This window comes from Lissotriton helveticus, chromosome 9 (genome assembly GCF_964261635.1).
Source record: "Lissotriton helveticus chromosome 9, aLisHel1.1, whole genome shotgun sequence".
Classification (NCBI taxonomy): Eukaryota; Metazoa; Chordata; class Amphibia; order Caudata; family Salamandridae; genus Lissotriton; species Lissotriton helveticus.
In genome coordinates this window covers 1,213,246,323-1,213,269,033 of record NC_136070.1, presented here as the reverse complement: position 1 = coordinate 1,213,269,033, position 22,711 = coordinate 1,213,246,323, and positions in this window count along the sequence as shown.

Here is a 22,711-nt window from a genome sequence, read left to right as displayed (position 1 = left end):
CAAGGAACCAAACTTAAAATCAAAACAAAGGTATGAGGTATAAAGGGGATGAATGGCTGAAAGGCAATAAAAATAGGGATGCAGCGGCAATCATCAGGAAGGTGTAAATGTGTTATTAGTATGGCATTCTACATTTTGAAGGTTAATCCAACCCACGTAAAATGTAATGTTATTCTGGTTGTACACGTAAGTAAAAAGATTCAGGCATAGACAAAGAATGTCCAAAAATTTGTTTGAAAGCAAAAAAAAATAAGAAAGCGTCACAAGAACTAGAAACAGGGAAAGTGTCCTTTGTGGATAAGGGGATAAGCAATATAAAAATATTTTAACAGAGGTACAGCAATGAAATAAATAGTTCCTGAATCACAGTGCAAGCAGCAGGCAGATACTATTTAAGATGAATCAATTTGTGCTTGGTCTTGGTCCATGCCCCACACACAGAAGAGGAAGTGACACATGGCAGGCACTGGCCAATTAGGAGGGCAGCAAATAGGAGTGACAATGATGTGAACGAATGGTAAGCAGTGGTTGGGAAGCCCTTTATAGTAAACAATACACTTCCCAGTGGACATTGCATGTGCTGTCGGCAAACCAGACCTAAAAGGGAGAAGAAAATTGGTGGGCAGAATCAGGGATCAGAAAGGGAGAGAGAAAAATTGAGGTGTCACCTTGTATGCAAACAAGCTTAATGAGAAATAACATAAATGTGAAGGATAGGTTTGCAGTATCTTTCCACACAGAAAAGAACATTTTAATTAATAAAAAGAGGCTGAAAAAGAAGGGTCTTCGACTCATGCACATTTGATAAAGATAAGACGTGAATGTTTTCACACTGTGGATTAATAAATCTTGAGAGCATTTCAAAAATGGTTCTCTGGAGTTTAGACAGAAAATTGAACCATGCACAAGCAATTTAGAATTGATAGCAAACAAGAGAAACATGAGCTGAAAGCAGCTAAATTTTTTGGGTTCACCATTATGGAAAAATACATGACAATTCACACATAACTTGGTGCTCAAGTTGCATGCTCAACTTTCTGAGTGGATGATCATCTAATAAAATGTGGGAGAATTGGGTGAGATGGGGATCTGATCATTGTGGGAATTAGGCCCGGATTATGAGTGGGTCAGGAATCAGAGTTGTGCTGTATTTATGGCACGGGTCCATTAAATATCCCATCCTTCATTAAATTTCCGTTGGTCACACCTGCCAAATTTTAACTAGGAAGAACAGACTGTACCATGCATACTTTGTCTGGTAAGCCACAAAATCTGCAAGCTATTCCTCAAAAACTCAGAACTGGTGCTGTTTACTGGACTCCATAAATTTTGATTTTATTGGGTGCGATAAATCGCACCTACTCCACAGACAAGAGTCATAATCAGGACCAAAAACAACAGTAAATGCGACATAAGTTTAATTTGTGTGAAATTTGAATTTATAGGCAAAAGAACTGAATGTACTATTGTTGATCTGAGAACTAAGAAACAGGGTACATTGTGTGTCTAACTGCCTAATGGCCAATACCTGTTTGTACAGTCTTTCCCTCTCTGACTATGTTCAGCAGAATGTGTCCTTTTCACAAATGCCTAGGTCCTGTGATACGTTAAAAAGATCAGGGGGAACCCATGGATATCAAGGGCCCAGGGGTATGTAGTATTATAAAGGAACAGTGGTCCCTCATAAAAGCATGTAACAATAATGTAATGAGAATACGGTTATGCCCATGCATGTTGTCCAATAGACAGATTAAAATAATTTTTATTAAACAATATCATTAAATGGGTGGGTGAAAAAACCAAACAGCAAACGGTCAAATTCACTAGGAGACTCAGGCACTAGTATGTGATAGATATCAAAAATATAGTTTAGTCAAAATTCAGGACATAACTTCTGTCCTTGTGATCATTATTATTGTGCACTTATTCACTAGAGCTTCTTGGCCCTATGAGGGGTGGCGGATTATTCGAAAGAGAGGAGGGTAAGAAAGCAGTAAATGTAATAGGAGAAAGCTGACATAACATCGAAAAATAAAACAGAACAAGTACATGAAAGCAATGAAAGGACTATGTAAAAACAATTCTAAGCTTGAAGAACGGTTTACACCCCTCTCTTAAAGGCTCGGGAATTACGGATGAATTGAATATTGAAAGGTAGTTCATTCAAGGCTTTGTGACCCAGCAGTAAAAAGTATCTTCCTCATGCTCCTTGCCTCTGAGAGTGAGGAACTTTCAGAAGAAGTGAGTAGCTATATCAAAGGTTCATGCGACGAGAATATGGTCCAGTAATCAATATGGTAATAGACACATGCCGCAATGTCGTGGCCAAACACTTCCAGGATAATAGGATATAACTTTTTTAAAGATTCAAGAATGACATTGCCTGTTTTCCAAACTCTCTGGAATTTGGGGCATGAAGACGAGGCTTAGATCGAAAATGACTCCCAAGTTCTATAACTTAGTGATCGGTGGGGGTAGGGGAGGGGAGTGGGGAGGGGAAGAGAGCTCCTAAATGGACAGTCCAGTAACCAGGGATCCAATGACTTTCATCATCGCCAAAAAACAGCACCCCTGTCTTCTGTCCATTTTAATTTTAGAAAGCTCCTGGCCTTTTATTTTGAATACCGAGGAGACATTCTTTCAGCTGCTCAATCGAATCAGTGAACCTTTGATCAATTTTTAACAGAAGTTGAGTGTTTTAAGCATAGGAATGGGACTCAAAGCCATAAGATCTTATAAAGGTACACAGAGGTTGCACTTGTATAGTAAATGGAATTGGTGACAGCGCAGAGCCCTGAGAACCCCACAGGAGGGTAAAGTTTTTAGGTCTTGCCTAGGCAGCGCCTGCACTGTCTCTTTGAGACAAGCTGTATTCAGGACAATGGCATGAAACTCCGCCCAGTTTCCGTCCATCTTTTTAATTGGCTCCTGTCCCTGTCCTTTGTAAGTAGTGGTTTTTCATTGGTCAATATGCTTAGTAGTCCCTCCTTAGTACAGCCTTTGCTCTTCTTGTAACTTCCCATGAGGACACCCCATGTTACGTGGGTTGTTACTTGGGAGGCTTTAATTACAGCCTAGGAGTGCTATTTTCTTAAGTAAGTTTGTCTTGCCTGTAACACAGGCAGCACACGCTCTCCCTCAACACTTGTGGCACTCTTCGGCAAGCATTATGGCGGCCGCGCTTTTCTTTTGTTATATGCTGGCTGTTTTTTTTTTTACAATGGCGTCACCCACGCGTCAGCTTTAAAGATCTTAAGCTAAAGGGCGGGTGCCTCGATTGCTTTAAAAGTCAACAAATAGAAAACAAAATGTGTACATTCATTTTTTTACTTTTAAAGCAATTGTGGTGCCCGTGCTTTACCTAAAGATGTTCAAACCGCGGGTGCCGCCATTGTAACAAAAGTAAATAAATAGAAAAAAGCATGCAGCCGCCATTTTGTTTTCTATTTGTTTACTTTTGGTACAATCGCAGCACTTGTGCTTTAGTTTTCAACATCTTAAGCTAAAGAGTGGGTGCCGCGATCGCTTCCAAAGTAAAGAAATAGAAAAAAAATGTATATTTCTTAACTCTATAAGCAATTACGGCACCCGCACTTTAGCGCTCAGCATCCTAAGCTAAAGCGCGAGTACCTCGATATCTTAAGGTCTCAAACTTGCAAGAGTTTGAGCTACTGGCATTGTAAATGACAATGCCAGTGTGCTTACAAAACCTGCAAGCTGTGTTTATGCACCGCTCTGCAGGTTATGCAAACCCAAAAATAAAAGACATTATCATTTACAATGCCAATAGCTCAAACTCTCGCAAATGTGAGACCTATTGCATTGCAAATGCTTGTTTAGTTTTGTGACTGTAAAGTGGACAGGCTCATTGTCCGTGATCAGTCAACCAGAAAGGATGAGAACTATAAAAGTGCCTTCTGTCTGAATCCAAATGAAAGTAATTATTGATTAGCAGGTGATTGGTAACTGTGTCAAAGGCCGCTGAGAGGTCCAGTTAAAGAATCCCTTCGCAAATACTTGTGTCCTCCCACAATCTTAATTCATTCAAGGCTGCGCCTAACAGCATCTAAGTTTCATGATTGGGCCTAAAACTTGTTGGGTATTAATTTGAAATAGATTTTTCCTCGAGGTAAGCAAACTCGCCGGGAACTTTTCCACCACCTTAGGCGTCTGGGGGAGTAGTGGAACAGGCCTAAAGTTTTTTAATTCCCTAGTATTTATATATGGTTTCTATGTGATGGGTCTAACCACCCCCTGTTTACACTGTTTTGGTCGATCTCCAGATCTAAATTAATTATTAATAGCCTCCAAAGGTGATCTCGCATTACAGGGAATAGTAAATATACACTTAATTGAAGTGAAGGGGGGGGTGTATGTGTGTGAGAGTATGTGTGTGTGTGGCTGTGTAACTGAGCAATTCTCAGTAAGTGTGCATGTGTGGGTCTGGGCATGCATGTGTGACATTGTTAATGGGTAAATGTGCTGGAATGTGTTTGAGTGTAGTCCTTGGTGTGTATATCTGCACGTGTTGTGTGATTGAATGAGTGTATCGAGCTAGCAGTGTATATATCTTTTGCACATTTTCTTTAGAAGATTGGCCAAAGCGCCACAGGTTTCCCGAAGTAGTTCAAATATTCTTAGTGTGCAACATGACATGGCCTCCCAGAATTTTTCAGAAATAATAAAGATTTCTCCTACTTCTTTGATGTTGCTTAAGCTCCTATTTTAATAAGATTCTCAGTCATATGATGTGACTACGAATTTACTTTGAAGGGTGAGGATGGGAAAATTAATGATAACAGACCCTCACATATGCAGGCCTTATGTACTACAGATTTCAAAACTTCAAACAGTAGCTAGCACTAAGGCTACAGGGAACCTATAATTCAGACAGCAGACATATGCTCGGGCGTCAGACAGCAGCTGTCTACAGTAACAACAGTGACACAAACGGCAATGGCTGGGTAAGATTAAGTACCTCCACACAAGTCATTTTGTGACTGTCACATCAGCAATTGCTTAGGCAATAGGTGTCTTCAACTCGCCAAGAATTATTGCTCAAATGCCAGCTTTCAAAATAATTTGACATTACCTTGCAATTTTGTGCTGAAATGACACGAATTTTGCACGTTATTACCAGCTTGTTTTTTTTTTTTTTTCAGTTAAAAAAGAAATTTATTGACAATAAATAAGATATCCGTACAGAATATGTAAATAATACAAGGTTAATAAAAAAAAAAGGAAAAGAGAAAAGGGGGGACAAAGGAAACAAGAACAAACAGGATAAACAATGCAAAGGATTCATGAGCAAAGAAAACAAATTATCAAAAGCAGTACATTAAAGTGGGAAGGGTACAATGATTCAAAACAAACTCAGGTGCGGAAAAATACATAGCAAGTTATTATCGAAGCAAAAGGGAATGCAAAAGGGCAATCAGGGGGGTTTAGAAACCTCCTGCTGGGCAGGTCTCAAACCAGAGGAACGTGCAGCACAATTGTCTAGGTATAAAGTAAGAGGAAGCCACAAGGCCGCACGTTTCGTTGCCATATGTAAGGGGAATACCAAAGCTGTGTCCAGTCTATGGTTATGGCAAACGTTATACCACCATGCTTTGAATGAAATGCCAGAAGAGGTTTTCCAATTGACAGTAATCTGTTGGTATGCAACAGCTAATAACAAGCCAATAATACGAACATCGAGATCAACAACTGCCCAACAAGGCGATAGGCTCCCTAGAAAAAGATGAACATGTGAGAAGGGAACACAAGTATGAAAAATGACATTGATTTGGGCCCATACCTGAACCCAAAAATCATGCACTGGTTTACAAAGGAACAGCATGTGAAACAAAGTGGCCTGTGGAGAAGAGCAAGACCAGGAAACATCGGGGACAGTAGGAAATCGTTTGTTAAGGGTGGAGGGTGTATTGGGCAACCTATTATATATGAAAAACATGGTTTGCGTGAGGGTTGCTGACCTGGATGTTTTGCGCACCCTAGTCCACAGTTTGTCCCACAGGATTATTGGCCATGACGTGACAAAATCATGTTCCCACTGCTCCTCTACCTTGGACTTATCTCTAATGGAGGCGACAGTATGGAGATGCTTATAAATAGCCGAAGCTTTGGGAGTAATACGCAATAGGGTGTGAAGTAGTAGAGTAGGGTTAGGAGAAGAGGGAAGGGACTGCACCTCAGGCCTCACCTGCAAGAGCCGCGTATAAGTGGCCATCACCGCTTCTTTAAGCAATAAGTATTTGGGGGCAAAGGATGCAGGTAACCCAAAGGAGGAGCGTAAAGCTGGAAATGAAAGAAAGGTAGATTGCGAGAATAACTGCGAGACCCAAATCAAACCCTTAAGCCTCCAGGGTTTCCAATAGAAAGACCTGTCATGAATTAAGATGGAGGAGTTGTGCCAAATGGTGGAAGAAAGGAAATCAGCAATAGTTGCAAGAGGAGGAGGACTGTAAGTTAGGAGAAGCCTGGTGGTGAATTTGTGAATAGGAGTGGAGACTGAAGGAGGCTTTCGTGAAAAAGAAAGGTATTCAGCAAAGGAAAAAGGAGAAAGGAAAAGGCGCTCAATTTTTGCCCACAGAGGACACGGGACTGGGGGATCTTGTAGCCAAAAATAGGCTTGGCACAGCAAAAAGGCTTTTTGGTAAGCTGGGAAATCTGGAAAGTTAACTCCACCTGCTGAGGGAGGACGAATCAATCTGGCAAGGGACATTCTCGATTGTTTGTTGTGCCAGAGAAAGGAAGACAAGACCGAATTAAGTTTCTTTAAAAATTTAGAGGGGATGGACACAGGGATATTAGAAATTGTGTAAAGGATAATGGGGGATAGCATCATCTTAATAGTATCAAGACGACCCCACCAGGACAGATAAAGAGGGTGCCATCTAGTCGTTAAGTCGGAAATGTTTTGAATGCATCTATTTAAACAGAGAGAGATAGTATCTGGGATGGAGGGAGTGATGTGCAACCCTAAGTACTTGATATGTGAGGGGCTCCAGGTGAAATTGGAGGTACTAAAATCAGGTTTAAAGGTGAACTTAGTCAGAGGCAATATCTTACACTTATCGTTGTTTCGTTTGTAGCCAGAGATTAAGGAATATTTCCGTACTTCTTCCAAAAAAGCCGGAATGGATTCTGCAGGATTGGAGACGAAGAGTAAGATATCATCTGCATAAGCAGCAAGTTTAACATGAGAGTCTGCAATTTGAAAGCCATGAATGTTAGGATTCTGTCTAAGTTTGGACAGGAAGGGTTCTAGCGCCAGGTTGAAAAGGAAAGGGGAAAGAGGACAGCCCTGACGTACACCTCTTCCAAGGTCAAAGAAGGAGGAGATCTGACCATTTGCACATACTGCTGCCAGCGGGCAAGAATACAGCAAGGAGACTAGGGAAATAAATTTTGGACCAAAACCAAACCATTGGAGGGTGTGAAAGAGATAGGGTCATTCTACTCTGTCGAACGCCTTTTCGGCATCCAAGGCGATTGCTGCAAGGGAATGCTGCGAGTGTGCCGATTTCGATAGGATATTAAACAGAAGTCTGGTATTATCAGCAATGAAGCGCCCTTTTACAAAACCAGACTGCTCCTCACCCAAGAGCTCAGGGAGCAGGTTATCTAATCGTGCCGCCAAAGCTTTAGCAAAAATCTTGTAATCAATATTTACAAGGGAAATAGGTCTGTAATTTTTGCAATACTTAATGTCCTTCCCTTCTTTGGGTATCAAACAGATATGCGCATCGGAAAAGGACCCCGATGAGCACCCCAGAGCAGTAAACGTGGCTGTGAGAGTGTGGAGTTTTGGGAGGAGTAGTTTAGAAAAATGAAGGTAAAATTCAACGGTAAAACCGTCCGGCCCTGGAGCCTTATTCAGTTTGAGGTGCTGAAGTGCAGTAAGCAACTCCTTCTGAGAAATATCAGATTCTAAATGAGATAGATCGAGAGGAAAATGTTCAGGTTTGTGAATGTCGGAAAAGAAGTGTGTGAGGGATTGGGAAGATGGTTGCGTTTCAGAGGAGTAAAGATTTTCGTGGAAGAGGGAAAATTCAGTGAGTATATCAGTATCTTTGTGCTTAAGAACAGAATTAGCATCATAAATGGATTCAATGTTAAGTTTGTTGTGTTTGATCTTCAGGTAATTGGCGAGGAACTTCCCAGCCTTGTTTCTACCTCCGTAAAATTTGGCACTGGATTTCAACAAATACAACGATGCATCCTCAGTAGACTTTTCATTGTACTTCATCTTAGCAGTGACAAGAGCAGTCAGACTTTCTTGGGAATGCGAGGTAAAATAGGCATGTTCCAATCTCTTAATGGTACAAAGGAGCTCCTTAGTATGCTTACGGGCGTTTCTGCGTTTGCGTGCCACATAATTGATAATGAAATCACGAGCCGCAGCCTTAAAGGCGTCCCAAATAGTGTGATTCGGAATAGAGGGGTATCATTAAATAAAAAGAACTCATCAAAAAAGTCAGTAAAAGAGGCAGTGAATTTGGGGTCCAAGAGAAGGGTGTTATTAAAGCGCCACCTCTTGGGACCAACAACCTTAGGGAGGACATCTATGCTTATCAAAACAGGGGCGTGATCCGATAATAAAATAGGGCCAATTTCAGCAGTGGTGAGGGACTGAGCGATATTGTGGGAAACAAAAATATAATCAATACGTGACTGGGAACGGTGAGAAGAGGAATAAAAAGTGAACTCTCTCAAAGATGGATTGCATAGTCGCCAGGTATCAATAAGCTTATGTTGGGAAATAGCTTGAGTAAAAAGCCGATGATATTTGTTAGGGATATAATGAGCCTCAGATTTCCAGTCGACAAACGGATCCATGGGCTGGTTGCAGTCACCCGCGAGGATAAAATTGTCATCCATAAATCGGGTAATATGCTGGGAAAGCTCAGTCCAAAAAAGGGGTTCACCACTTGTGGGAGCATAGATGTTGAGGAGAGAGATTGGAACACCTCTAAGAGAAAGTCTGACATACGTCCATCTTCCATGAGCATCTGACTCTTGAGAAATGAGAACAAGGGGAAGAGACCTGCGACATAAGATTGCTACACCATTCCGCTTACCATCACCCTGTGAATGAAACACCTCAGCCACCCAGCCTCTCTTAAGTTTTACGGACTCCACATCAGAAAGATGAGTTTCCTGAAGAAATGCTACATCCACATTTAATTTAGCACGGTGGGACAAAATTCTCTGACGTTTGATTGGAGAATTGACACCCTTAACATTCCATTAAACTATGTTTAACGACATGGCATACAAAGTAACCTAGATGAAATACAATAAATACAGAGTACAAAGAAAGAAGAGAAGAATCCCATAGTCAGAAGTGAGAAACAAGGGGAAGAGCACTTGTGAGGAATAAAGTAAGGCAGGAAGTATAAAAAGATAAGGAAGGCAAAGTGCTGATCAACAGGAGAAAGATGAAGAAGAATAGGGAAGAGAAGAATAAAAGGCAACGGAATGAGAAGATTGAAGACAAAGAGATAAGCAGAGCCTGAGTGAAAAAGATCATTACCCATACGCGAACAAGAAATGTGAATCCTTAAAAGAGGAATACAAACCAAAAAGAGGGACACAGGAAGAAGACTAGGGAAAAAGATACCTACACAAGAAGAAAACGAGAAGGAAACGGGGGAGGATGGAACCACACGGGTGAGGCAGCACATCCAGGGTCAGCCAGGCAGGGAACCGGGGAGACATTATCAGACAAGAAAAAGTTCCTGTGGGGGCGGGGGAGAGAACATATGATTAAATTACGGACATAAGTCGGAACAAGAGTAATAAGAACAATAAGCAACAATGCGAGGCAAAGAGAACAACAACAAGAAATAGAAGATTCCATAAAAGGGAAAAGGGAGCAAAACGCAGCAGTGCTGTAAGAATACAAAAAAAACAACAACTCAGCCAGGAGCATCTCAACCAGGAGCAGAAGATGAGGGACCCGAAAAGTCCATGGCTGAAGTCTTATGTGCATTAATAAAGCTCTATAGACGAACCGGATCCTCGTAGGTAGTGGTTTTGTTGTTATAGGTGACTTTGAAGAAACAAGGATGGGATAAACCATACCTTGCACCCATTGAGCGAAGGTCCTCTCTCATGTTCAAGAAGGCTTTCCGACGATTTTCTGTTGCTTTTGCATAGTCCTGGGCAAAAAAATAAAGAAGAGCCAGACCATGTCAGGTTTGAGGAGGATTTGGCAGCTGTTATAACCTTAAGGAGATCAGTGTATTCCAGAAAATAGAGAATTACACCTCGTGGCCTCTGAGATGGTGAGGGAGAAGTAGATGGGCGACCAAGTCGATGAGCACGTTGGATATTGAGAGTCGTACCTTCTGGCAGATGAAGCAGCTTAGGAAGAAAAGAGCTGAAAAAGGCAAGCAGATCCGAGCCCTCAAGATTTTCCACCAAGCCGTAAATGCGGAGATTGTTCCGCCTATTCCTGTTCTCCAACTCCTCCACCTGTCTCTGGAGAGTGGATACTTGCGAAGCCAGGTGTGGAACTTTAGAGCACGTTTCCTGAATGGATGAGACTGCATGTTCAACAGAAGAAACTCTCGTATCAATGTGTGACCAGTTATCAGTGAGAGTCTGGAGCTTGACATTAGTTTCTTCCATGAAAGGGCGCAAAGCTCTGATTTCCTCCAGGAATGGGCGAAATGATCTTATTTCCTCTAACAAGAGCTCCATTGAAACAGGTGCGGGCTGGTTAGGAGGTGAGGGAGGATCCTTCCTGTGTCTTTTAGTGTTGGTTTTCCCTGGTAGTAGTTGAGAGGACTCCATAGTGGTATCTGACCAGGAGGAGGCAGGAGGATCGTCCAGTTTAGATAAGGCAGAGAAGACTTTGGAGTTTTCCAGAAAGGCAGTCTTCGTAGTAGTGGTAGACAAATGCGCCATCGTCTTGGGTCGGCCCATAAAGCAAAGGCGAAAAATAGCACTACGCAAAGAACACTGTATGCAGAGAGGAATAGCGGGTAACAAGGAGATGGCCACAGCACAGTCCCGGACAGATTTAGAGTAGAGAGGAGAGCTCCAAACAAACGTGAAAAAGAGCCACGTATTAAATGCTTTGTATATGGAGCACCAGTGGAATTGCTAAACAGGAACAAGACATGTCCAGAAAATGAAAAACAGAGCACACATCTGGAATAATTGAGTCATACAAAGGCACAGTCAATTGTGAAGCAAATTGCGTCAAAAATAGAAGAGTTGCGACATCCTAAGGCTTCTGTGCTCAAGAGAAATAGCATCTAGGCATCCTGAAAAATAAGCGCGGAAATTTGCTGAAGGACGAAGTATTCAATCACTTAGTCGTCAGTACTATCATGTCCAGCGCTGTTTAGAGGTATTGAGAGAGAGAAAAAATGTTTTTTTTAAAAAGAAACGGCAGACCTCTTGAGCTCAAAAATGCTCCTACGCCATAACAGTGAGCTGTGTGAGGAAGCGTTAGAAAACTCACAAAATGGCGGTCGGGAGAGCAATGGCACTGCAGCAGTGCGCAACTATTTTGAGCTGAAAAGCAGAACCTCAAGTTATAAAGAGGTTCTATGTAGGATCTTGAGGTGACAAAGATGTGTCAGCCAAAAAGTGGAGGTCATATCAAGGAGGGCTCTGTGCGTTGGCAAGGAAGGTCGGGTCCGCGCTGCATCCTAAAATGGCGGTCGCGACCGCATCCGAGACCGAGCAACTTACTATGGAGAAGCGCTCCGTCCCAAAGCCGTTTAGCAGCACTTCAGGCGTCGCAGCAGAGTCAAGGGATGTTCCGACAGCGAACCATATCCGCCGACCAGGAAAATGCGGGCTGCAGGCAGTAAGTCTCCCGGTGTCTCAGCAGAGCCTTACGTGGGCGCCGCCATCACCGCCGGGCGCCAAGCCACGCCCCCCCAGCTTGTTGTTTTTATTAAATTTACTCATATTAAGTTAACATCTGCCTGATACCATTTTCTGATATCGTTTTGTGAAATGTACTAGTTTAACCATAAATGAAAATTGCAAATTCTGAAAATACAATATTTTGGCCCAGAATACCATCTTTCACTTGTTGGTCCATGAGCTAATTTGCCCAAACATTGGCATGCAATTTTCTAAGCATGCTCTTCATTTTGGGCCTCAAACTCTAGCTTTTTATTGTAGCAAAAGACACATTTTCCTTCACACATAAGTTTGTAATCACCTGAAAGTGCCATATTTTCCCCTGCAGTACCAACTTTTTTTCTTGAGCAAATAGACTAAGTTATACCTCAAATGCTATTTAGCGTGACATTTTTATTAAAAACGTCCTCATACTACTCTCCCTTAAGCTAGGTGCTTCCTCAAATTCTGAGGCACAGACTGAGGCTTAGGATCGTTCTCACATGCTTATGTCCGGCCTATATTCCCACCATGTACCTGAGAAGGCAACCAGATGTTGAGGATTGCCACCACATTCCAGAGGTGACCATAACCATTCAGATGCTTGTCATCAGTCAGTGTATGCCTGTGTGAGTTCTGATCAGCACTATTCCAGCAATGGCCACTCTTATGCCAGTGATGCCAATTTTCGTGCCAGAGGTGGTCCCACTGTGACAAAGAAGGTCACAATTTGGCCAGGGATCACCATCCGTCAGCTAGCAATTGTCCCCATAATGCCAAAAAGCTGCATTTGAAAAATTCCAAAATTTACTTGGGGGAGCGCCCAATGAACCCTTCGAGGAGGGGTAATGCGGGCTCCCTCCATGCCGGTATTTTGTGGGTTATGTCTTGCCTCTATTAAAGCAACCACTGGAGACAACATTCACCGACCAGCCGACAGTGGCCCACAGACTTCCGTATGCCCTGGTTGGCTGACCTACTGCTGGTGGTCCCTCTAGACCTCCTTCCTTCCCAGCCAGGACCAGTCAGTGGAATGCTGACTGGCTGTGTGTACGTGAACATCTGTGGATGAGCTCATGTGTATCTGTCCATTCCCTGCTAATGTCACCAAATATTACTTGTCCACTAATAAGAGCAAAGATCTTTAATAAAAATGATTCCTTTTTCTTGAGGCAATCTTTTATGTTGTTGCCTTGATGGGGAGGCCTTGCCCTCCAAAAGTTGTGCTCTTTGCTGGGGCCTGCATTGACTTCCTCGAAAATAACATATATACATAGCGCAGCATCATTTGCACTACGGAACTATGGAAAGATTTTCCGTGTACCTGCAAAATAGAATTTTGCTTCATGCATGGAGTGCTTCCCATACTAGAAATACAGAGGGCGGACCAGTGGTGCGTCGGACCCCGACTGCCACCACACCTTCACCACGTATACGTCGGTCCCATGGACCACTGATCTCGTAATCAGACCCTAAGTTTCCCAGTGAGTCACCAAAGTGTGTCTCACAAGACTTGGTGCTTGGGGTCCTTGCTAGGTAGTTGTGCTACAATGTTTTGAAGTCTGTTCTCACTACATGGATGTTAGTTTCAAGCGTTATGACCTCTAACATCTAAAGGATTGGATTAAGGGCATTTTGGATTACAGAGAAGTACCCTGAAGTTCTGGTTGATTTGAAAATTACCTCTGAACCATTTTTTGAGCATCTAGCCAACCTCCTCAATGCAACAACCTCCTCAACACCAACCAAAACGGCAACACACTCTATGGCGGAATCAAAACGCAACTGACCAGAAGTCCCAAGACCACACCGAACTCAGCTCCAGCGTTGATCCTCACCCTAAAATCTCACATTGGCTTCATTGGAAGAATACTATAATGGGTCACATCCTACTAGCCGAAAACAACTAGTTCAGATTCCAGACTCTCCCGAACAAATGCAGAGTCCACCTGGGCTCTATCTATTCATATATCATTTTCAAACTTGATATCAAACTCTTGGTAGCCATTCTTGCAGCTATCAACATCAAGATGCACCAGTCTGCTGATGGCACCCAGCTCTGTCTCAACATGCCCTCAACCAATGACACACAGAGACTCAAAGAAGGCATCCAAACCTGTCATCTAAATGAGCTTCATACCCCAACTGACAGGTCAGGCCAAACCCCTCGTAATTACCCTTGGCTCAAACATTCCACTCAAAGAACACATTGCCAAGAAGGACAAAATAGCCTGGTTTCGACCGTCTCTTGATAAAAGTGACCGCTTTTTATCCTGGGGTAGACTTCAGAATGACTGCTTAAACCCCAGTCCTCTCATATGTAGGTAAAGGCAACATCTTGCTCAACTGCATCCCAGACACCCTTGTTCCCTTGCAGAGCATCATTTATGAAACAGCATGGCTCATCAAGGGTCTGAAGAAATCCACTAAACATAATAAAGTTCCCTCATGGTCTAATCATTTACTTGCTCATTCATACATATTATATACACTCCTATTTCCAAACCAAAACAATTTCTAAGGTTGCGGTAACACAGATATTGATCGTGTATTTCCACGCCAGGTCTACGCGTTTCGGTGGGCTTGGACCACCTTCCTCAGGACCAATACAGAAAGAGTTTTCTCCTCAACGTGTGTGTACAGGATATTCATTATACACGTTGAGGAGAAAACTCTTTCTGTATTGTAAGTATGAATGTTGATAAGTGTGTGGTGGACAGGATCTTTGTTTTTCTTTGTTGAAATGCATTTTTTATTTTTATGTATACACTGATTTGTAGAAACAATGGAACTGTTTACTGAATTTTAATGGTGTAAAGTAAATGTATAACCAATGAATTAATGAATTTAAATGGAAAAACAGTATGAATAAAAAAGAAAAAAAGTTTTTCACTTTGACAAAAAGAAAAAATAAATAAAAATCAAGAATGAGAAAAAATTGTGTACCTGTGTTAATCTGAAGGCTGTTTGATTAATTATATGAGCTACGCCATATGATAAAAAATGATTAGACCATGAGGGAACTTTGTTATGTTTAGTTAGCCATTTTCCTCTCTTTTCCCTGGTCTTAAAGTCACTTTAGAGGGGGTCCCAATCCTATGCTGCTTCTGCAGAAATCCACTACATTATCCTCGCACTAAAATAATCTATGCTGGCTCCACCTGCAAGCATGGAACATCTTCAAGATCAGCAGCATCACTTACATGGCCCTCAACACCAAGAACCTTGTCTACCCACCTATCAAACTAACAATACATGGAGATCAATGCCAGGTGAGTTCTGATATGAACAGATTAAAGACTAAACGCTGCAGGAAATCAAGCCTTCTCATCCAACACCCTCGTGAAATTGAACAACAAACCCTCTGATATCAGAACAGCACCAACCCTCCTACAATTTACTTAGAAACTGAAAATTCACTTCTTGAAAGAACACTACCTCAGATTACTTGTCACCCCTTTTACTACCTCCACCCTTTCATGCTACCCTTGTATAGCCCCACCGTGGCTTGTCCTGTACAGAAGTCTGTTGCTAGCTGGTTGAGTTCATGCTATAGAAATACCAAAACATGCATTAATACAATGTAAACGGTCCACAATTACTCGTTATGTGCAATGTTCTAGTGACAAGTTACTAAAGGTGTCTCTTTGTCTTGTAGAGATCCACCACAGTCTGCGGACGTCCTTAACTCCAGAAATGATGAGGCACAGTGTGGAGTCACATATCTCTATTTTCTCTCTCTTCCTATTCTCTTTTCCCTGCTTCTACCACAGGCCTTTTGTCTTAGTGTATGAGGTGATTGGTGGGGCAATGAGACAGAAATAACATCTCTTCCATTAGCTCTTGTGCAACAAAGTTATAGCAAAAGATGACATTTGTCCTGTTGAAATGTTTTCTACATATAATGGGGAAACAACCCTAACAACGGGGGCATCACATCACGATGCCATTACAACGAGGTTGTTACAACGACTGCATTGCTACCACGCAATGTCATTACTACGCAAGTGGTTACATCGACTTGCAGTAGATGGCGTGCTAACATTAGAAATAGTATAGTTTACTATTCTAACACCTTCCCTACTGTTACGTAGGCTGGTGTTGGAATAGTAAATTATACATTTCTAATGTCAGTGCGTCATCTACAGCAAGTTGATGTAATGACTTGCTTGTAATGGCTTTGCGTAGTAACAACGCAGTTGTTGTAACGACTGTGTTGTAATGGCACGCGGAGTAATGGCTCGCATTGTAACCAGTCATATTCCATATAATTTTTCTGGCAATTTCCTTTGAAGTGTGGATGGTTTGAAAATATCTCTATGTTTTATTGACCTTATGTTTTGAAATTTTGTAAGTTATGTAGGGATTTCTGAATCTATATATCCATGGTAATATGTGTCTTCTATTATTTGGAAGCTGACTAACAAGACTCTTTAGATGCTGAAATTACCTCACAACATTATACATTTTTCTGCACAATAGGTTGATATATCCCATTACTTACTATCTTAAAATCCTTTTCCATACAAATGACCTTTGCACGAATAGATTTTTTTTTTACCTTTTGTATCTGATATGCTGTATTAAATTTAGGCCAATCGTAGCCTACTCTTCTATGCTCCCAAGTAAGTGTGATGAGCTCTCTCCCACACAATAGGTTTAAAGTCTGACTGCCTAAGTAGAATGTAGGCAGATAGATTTTATACCGGCTGGTCAGACCGACTGTTGGAGGGCGCACATAATCCCCTATGGACGGCGTGGGGGTTATAATGTCAGTTTCTGACAGGCTTTTCATGTCGGGCTTTCTGACATGAAAAGTCTGTCGGAAAGCTGCTTTAGGGGCTCCCATGCCTCTGCGGCTTCCGATTGGGGGTCTTGGGGCACCTATGGCACTCCCCTGTTAATCCCTGTACTGGGTGGCAGGCACTGTGAGGTGCCTGTAAATCAAGGTGTACACTGTTCCATGATAAAGGGTGCATGTATGTCACCCTAATTAGAAGGGAGAAGAAAGCCTAGACTAGGGAAGAGGTGAGAAAAGAGGGTGAAGGGAGGAAAAGAGGTAGATGTATATCCCCAGTTTCAAGGATCCAATCCCGAAGGGGAGGGCCATGTCATGCTTCATCATCGGGCTTTTTATTGCTCCTTGTCAGGCCGGCGCCGCAATGCCTGACGGGCCCCCAAAGGGTCTCTTTCACTAAGATCTTTTAAAGAGAAAAAGCTTTTCGATGAGTGCGGGTGTGAGGGCGGGGAAGGGAGCGGGAAGGAATCCAGAGAGAGGTGGTGGTATGGTGCGTGCAAGGGAGGTTCAAACTACCTAGAGGTATCCACTGTTGGGTGATTTATTCTTGTGGTGCCCCTGGTAGGCTAAAAAAACAACGAAGGTTGGTGAGTTACATAAGGGCTCAATGTGCCAGTGTAACTAAACACACGGTCAACATGTTTCACGCTATGGAAGTCCTAATGATATGTAGCATTTCTTCAGGACCTAGAGGGGAGTGAAAGTGCACGTCGGTGAGGAAATGGGGGTTTCAAGGTGATTACCCCGTCAAATGTGTGAGGCAGCTTACAATGGACCCTAGGAAGAAGTACCTAGACAAGTCAGGAGATCGCTATAAGTAGATCTGTCCACATAGTGCCCTCTTAATGTAGGTTGGAAGGGTTTCAAAGGCTAAACTTCGCTGGTTGTGCCGGCATCTTTGTGAGGTTTTAGATGGGTGCTTGCTCCTGTGCACCTACCCTCGCCAGTGGCTGCCTGGAAGTGAAGTTTAGCCTTTGAAGTCCTTCCAACCTACATTAAGAGGGCACTACGTGGACATATGCATATTTTCTAGTCTCTCAAAATCATTCTTGCATTTCTCTATTTCCTTGTTTTATGGCTTGCAACTCCTTCTTATGAACAGCTAGGTTATCACTCAATTCTTGTACTGTCTCTACCAAAACCTGGATGGGCACTGGGTGGACAGTCAAAATATCGAATTTTAAATATTGACCTACATTAATATCGAGTTTTTAATATCGTAGGGACAGAATATCGAAGTCAAGAATATCTTTGACCAGAATATCGATCCCAAGGTAAGTAATATCGTTTTTTTTAATATAGAAGTTGGTCATATCGAAATAAGTAATATCGTAAGCAAAAATATCGTTGTTAATAATAAAAATGTTTAGTGTTATGTATTTTATGTATTTTATATGTATGTTAAACAATTTCTTAATGTATTTTTATACATTTCTAAATAGATTCTTAGAAATTTGTAAATTTGGTAAAGTAAATTATGCGTTTTAGTATCAAAGCAGGTTGCGGGTTTATAGGGGAATAGGGTGGGAAGTAATGTAATTATAATTAATTAACTAATATGTTTTTATTAATTGGTATTGAGTATTAATTAATTGTTAATTAATTATTAATTGGTATTTAATTTGTATTAATTAGTTAATTATATTGATTGCAATTAATGTATTATTATTTTATTTTTTTGTTATTGTTAATTAATTTATTGTTAATGTTTAATTGGTGATTACTTTTTATTAATTGATAATTAAATTAATTATGGGATTTTTTGTGTGTAGTGGGCAGTGGGTTTATAGGGGACTAGGGAGGGACATCATTAAATTATTTAATGAGATGTTTTTATTTATTGGTATTTATTATTAATTAATTTTTAATTAATTATTAATGTTATCTTTTTTTATAAAAAATTATGTAATTGATAAGTATTTTAATTTACCCCCTATGCTATCGAGCGCTTTCCCTACTGTTGCACTCACTGGAGTGGTAATAGTTATTTTTACCCCTATGCTATCCAACGCTTTGCCTACTGTTGGACTCTCCGAAGTGGGAATAGTAATTTTTACCCCTACGCTATCTAACGCTTTCCCTACTGTTGCTCTCACTGGAGTGGGAATAGTAATTTTTACCCCTACGCTATCCAGCGCTTTCCCTACTGTTGCACTCTCTGGAGTGGGAATAGTCATTTTTACCTCTACGCTATCCGGCGCCTTCCCTACTATTGCACTCACTGGAGTGGGAATAGTAATTTTTACCCCTACGCTATCCAATGCTTTCCCTACTGTTGCACTCACTGGAGTGGGAATAGTAATTTTTGCCCCTACGCAATCCAGCGCTTTCCCTACTTTTGCACTCTCTGGAGTTGGATTAGCGATTTTTACCCCTACGCTATCAACGCTTTCCCTACTTTTGCACTCACTGGAGTGGAAATAGTAATGTTTACCTCTACGCTATACAGCGCTTTCCCTACTGTTGCAATATGTGGAGTAAGTATATATATATATTAATTTATATGTAGATGTTTAATTAATTTTACAATTATATGTATTAGTTATTATTTTTTAAATGTTTTATTGTTTATATCTATAACTTTTTTAATTATATGTATTTTTTACTTTTTTTTACATTATTAAAACATTTTTAAAAACTATATTTTTCACATCGATATTTTTTTCTCGATAATTTTGTACTTACCATTATGTAGATAAGACTTCAATATTTTTGAGTTCGATATTTCTGTGTCGATATTTTTGGAGGTCATTTTTCTGTCCGTCGCTATTCTGTCAGACATTCGGGCACTGCCAGGCCATCGATTTTTTCTCCCAAGATTGTGCATATTCCTTTTATTAATTTCTGGTTTTGTTCTGAGGTGACAAATCTAGTTTTTATCTCTTGCATCAGGGTTTCCAATGCCCTCTGCAAAGGCCATGCTTGGTCCTGCCTCCTGGCTATCCTTGATAATCTCAGACACATTTTGTTGATCTCCCTCCAGTCCAGCGAGGCAAACACATCTATTATGTGTGTGTATTGCTGGGATAGCGTTCTGCAACACCACATTTCCTCTCTGTTTCTCACAAACTTTAAGGGGGTCTCCTTTTGATCCAAAGGAATATTTTCTACAGCAACTACCACTACTCCCTGTTTTTTTCTGGTTAAATCTTGATAAAGAACCAGAGGGAAGTAATTATCTTCTGTACTCCTCCCGGTTTCCCTGTTTTACTCAGTTTCTCACCTATATCCAAATGTGTGCCTTCCCTCACCAGCTCTCTTGCCGCGACCATGCCAATACTACTTCTAATGGGTCTTGAACAGTTTCTGCAACTTTGTCTATGATTCTCTTTTCTTAATTTCTTAGTTGTAGTAGTAGGTGTTCTCTGTTTTTTTGCTCTTCCACCCCAACTAGGGTTATTTCAATATTTCTCTCTCTCTCTCTCGCTCTCTCCTGCTTACAAATGAAGTAAGCATGTACAAATGAAGTGAGCATGTATCCACCCCCCTCAATAACCGCTTGTCCTGAAGACCCTAGTAGATGGGAGCACTTTGATAAATGTGTAACCTCATTTGTTCCCCCACTGTCTCCTTCAGCAGTTATTCCCATGTCCTCAATGGGCCCACACGTACTGGCTTTTACCTTTGGGGGGGAAGCTGTCCTGTGTGCCTGACATCCACCTTACTGCCGTGCAATTGTGCTCTGCATAACTGCTGCAACCAAGCTGGCTATGCTGCATCATGTGTCCTCTATGTGCTGTGCTGTCTCCCCTGGTACTAACTCTGCCAAAGTAACTCCGGAGTGGGATACGTGCAGATGCTGCCCTCCTTCTCCAGAGTTTCGAAGATGCCCGAGCCCAATGATGAACGCCTTCTAGCACACACTTCAGTTCACACTTCAAATGGGGCGGGAGATAACTTGATTTCTTGCCAACCCCTAAGGTAAATATCTTGTCTCTGTTTCCAATGCCACCTGCACCACAGAATTTCCACACCTTATATTACAGCCACATCTCTATATTGTGGTGCCTCTTTGTCATGCCGTCCCTTGGTTCCTAACTAGCTGGCTGCCATGTTGCCCTAAAAACCTGAAGGTGGGTGAACCCTCCTTTAAAATTTGGGCAGACATTGTGCTTGCAACTTTAGATAAACAGTGGGAAATGGACAAGCATATAAATGAGCGGAGGGAATTGGGGGCAAAAGTACAGATGAAGTTGCCACCCATGTTGAGAGTCATGTGGGATAATACATTGGTGAACTTGAGTGAAAACCCAGTGAGGTAGAGGCCCTTATCATGCAAATGAAGAAAAAATAAATATAAGGTAGCCAAATTTGTTTAGGAACATATTCGGATGGTCTGGGTTTTGGGTCATTGTATGCGAGTAAAAAAAGAAAGAAGGGAAAAATGAAAGAAATATATATATATATATATATTACCTACTGGCGGTCGCCAGTAGGTATATATAGTTAGGATTTTTTCTCTATGGGTTTTTTGAAAATTCTATGTCTAATAACTTTGGCGTTTGTGGACGGAATTTGGGGGGGGTTCGTCAAGGGGGGGCCGAGAAAAAAGGGGGGTCCCAAAACGTGTTTTTAACATTGAGTTTTCCATAGGGCGGTTGGCCTCACTTTTAGCCCGAACGGCTGAATGGATTTGCACGAAACTTGGCAAAATTGTAGGGACTGGTAGCCCGATGTGCCTTTTGTAGGTCTCAATATATGTGCTACAGTGGATTTTGAGAAATTAACGTTTAAAAAAAGATATATATCTGTAACAGCGGACCGGGCAGCGCTCCAGGACGCGTACTTTTCGCGCAACGGAGCTTTGTGAAGCGAAGCTGATTGGTTCTCCGGCGTCTGTCAACATTCCAAACAGTCCGTAGCGGCCGCCATCTTGTCTGTCGGTAGGATCGAGAGACAAGAGGAGGCCAAAGCGAAGGGGCAAATGACCATAAGGGGGAATAGTAGATCCTCGCTGACCCCCTACGTTTGATGTGGAGGTTTTAAAAGGGCCCCGCGGGGCAAAAAAAAAAAATAATAATAATAATCGAACGGCTGAATGGATTTGCACGAAACTTGGCAAAATATTAGGGACTGGTAGCCCGATGTGCCTTTGCTAGGTCTCAATATATGTGCTCCAGTGGATTTTGAGAAATTAACGTTCAAAAAAAGATATATATCTGTAACAGCGCTCCGCTTCGCGTACTTTTCGCGTTACGGAGCTTTGCGAAGCTGATTGGTTCTCCGGCGTCTGTCAACATTCCAAACAGTCCGTAGCGGCCGCCATCTTGTCTCTCGGTAGGATTGAGAGACAAGAGGAGGCCAAAGTGAAGGGGGAAATGACCATAAGGGGGCAAAGTAGATCCTTCCTGACCTCTTAGGTTTGATGTACCATTTTGCCAAGTTTGGTGTAATTTCGTTCAGCCATTCAGGCTGTAGACGTATGTAAATGTCCTATGGAAAATTGCATGGGGAAAACACATTTGAAAGTGTTGAAATTTAGAACCAATTAAAATGTTAGTTTGGTTTTGTATTTGTGTGTGATGAAAGTTAATTGGTTATGTATATATGTCAAATGAGAGGAAACCACAGCCATTTTGTGATACTACTGTCTGAGGTACATTTGTGAGGAATTTTTGGTGGTGAATTTCTGGTGTTTGATTTACACAGTACTAACACTTCTCCTACTTTTAAAAAGGTGAGTTGTTAATTTGTAAGGGGAACTATGTTGTACACTTGAAGATAATTTGAAAAAAAAATTCTGTTATTTATTTGCAGTCCTTCTGTTATACTAAATACTTGATAAAGTTAGTTTTATATTATGTATTACTAAAAACGATAAATGAAAGTGATTATTTTTTTCTGCAATTTACAGCAAGCAATTTCAAAATAAAATGGCTCACAATGAAGAGAGCGTGGCAATTTCTTTTGAATTGTCCACTACATTGATTGAAATTGAGAGCACCAATAATGAAATATTGTCACAAGGAGGAGATGACTTGTATGATTCCATTAGATTGATTGAAATGGACAGCACCAATAATGAAATATTGTCACAAG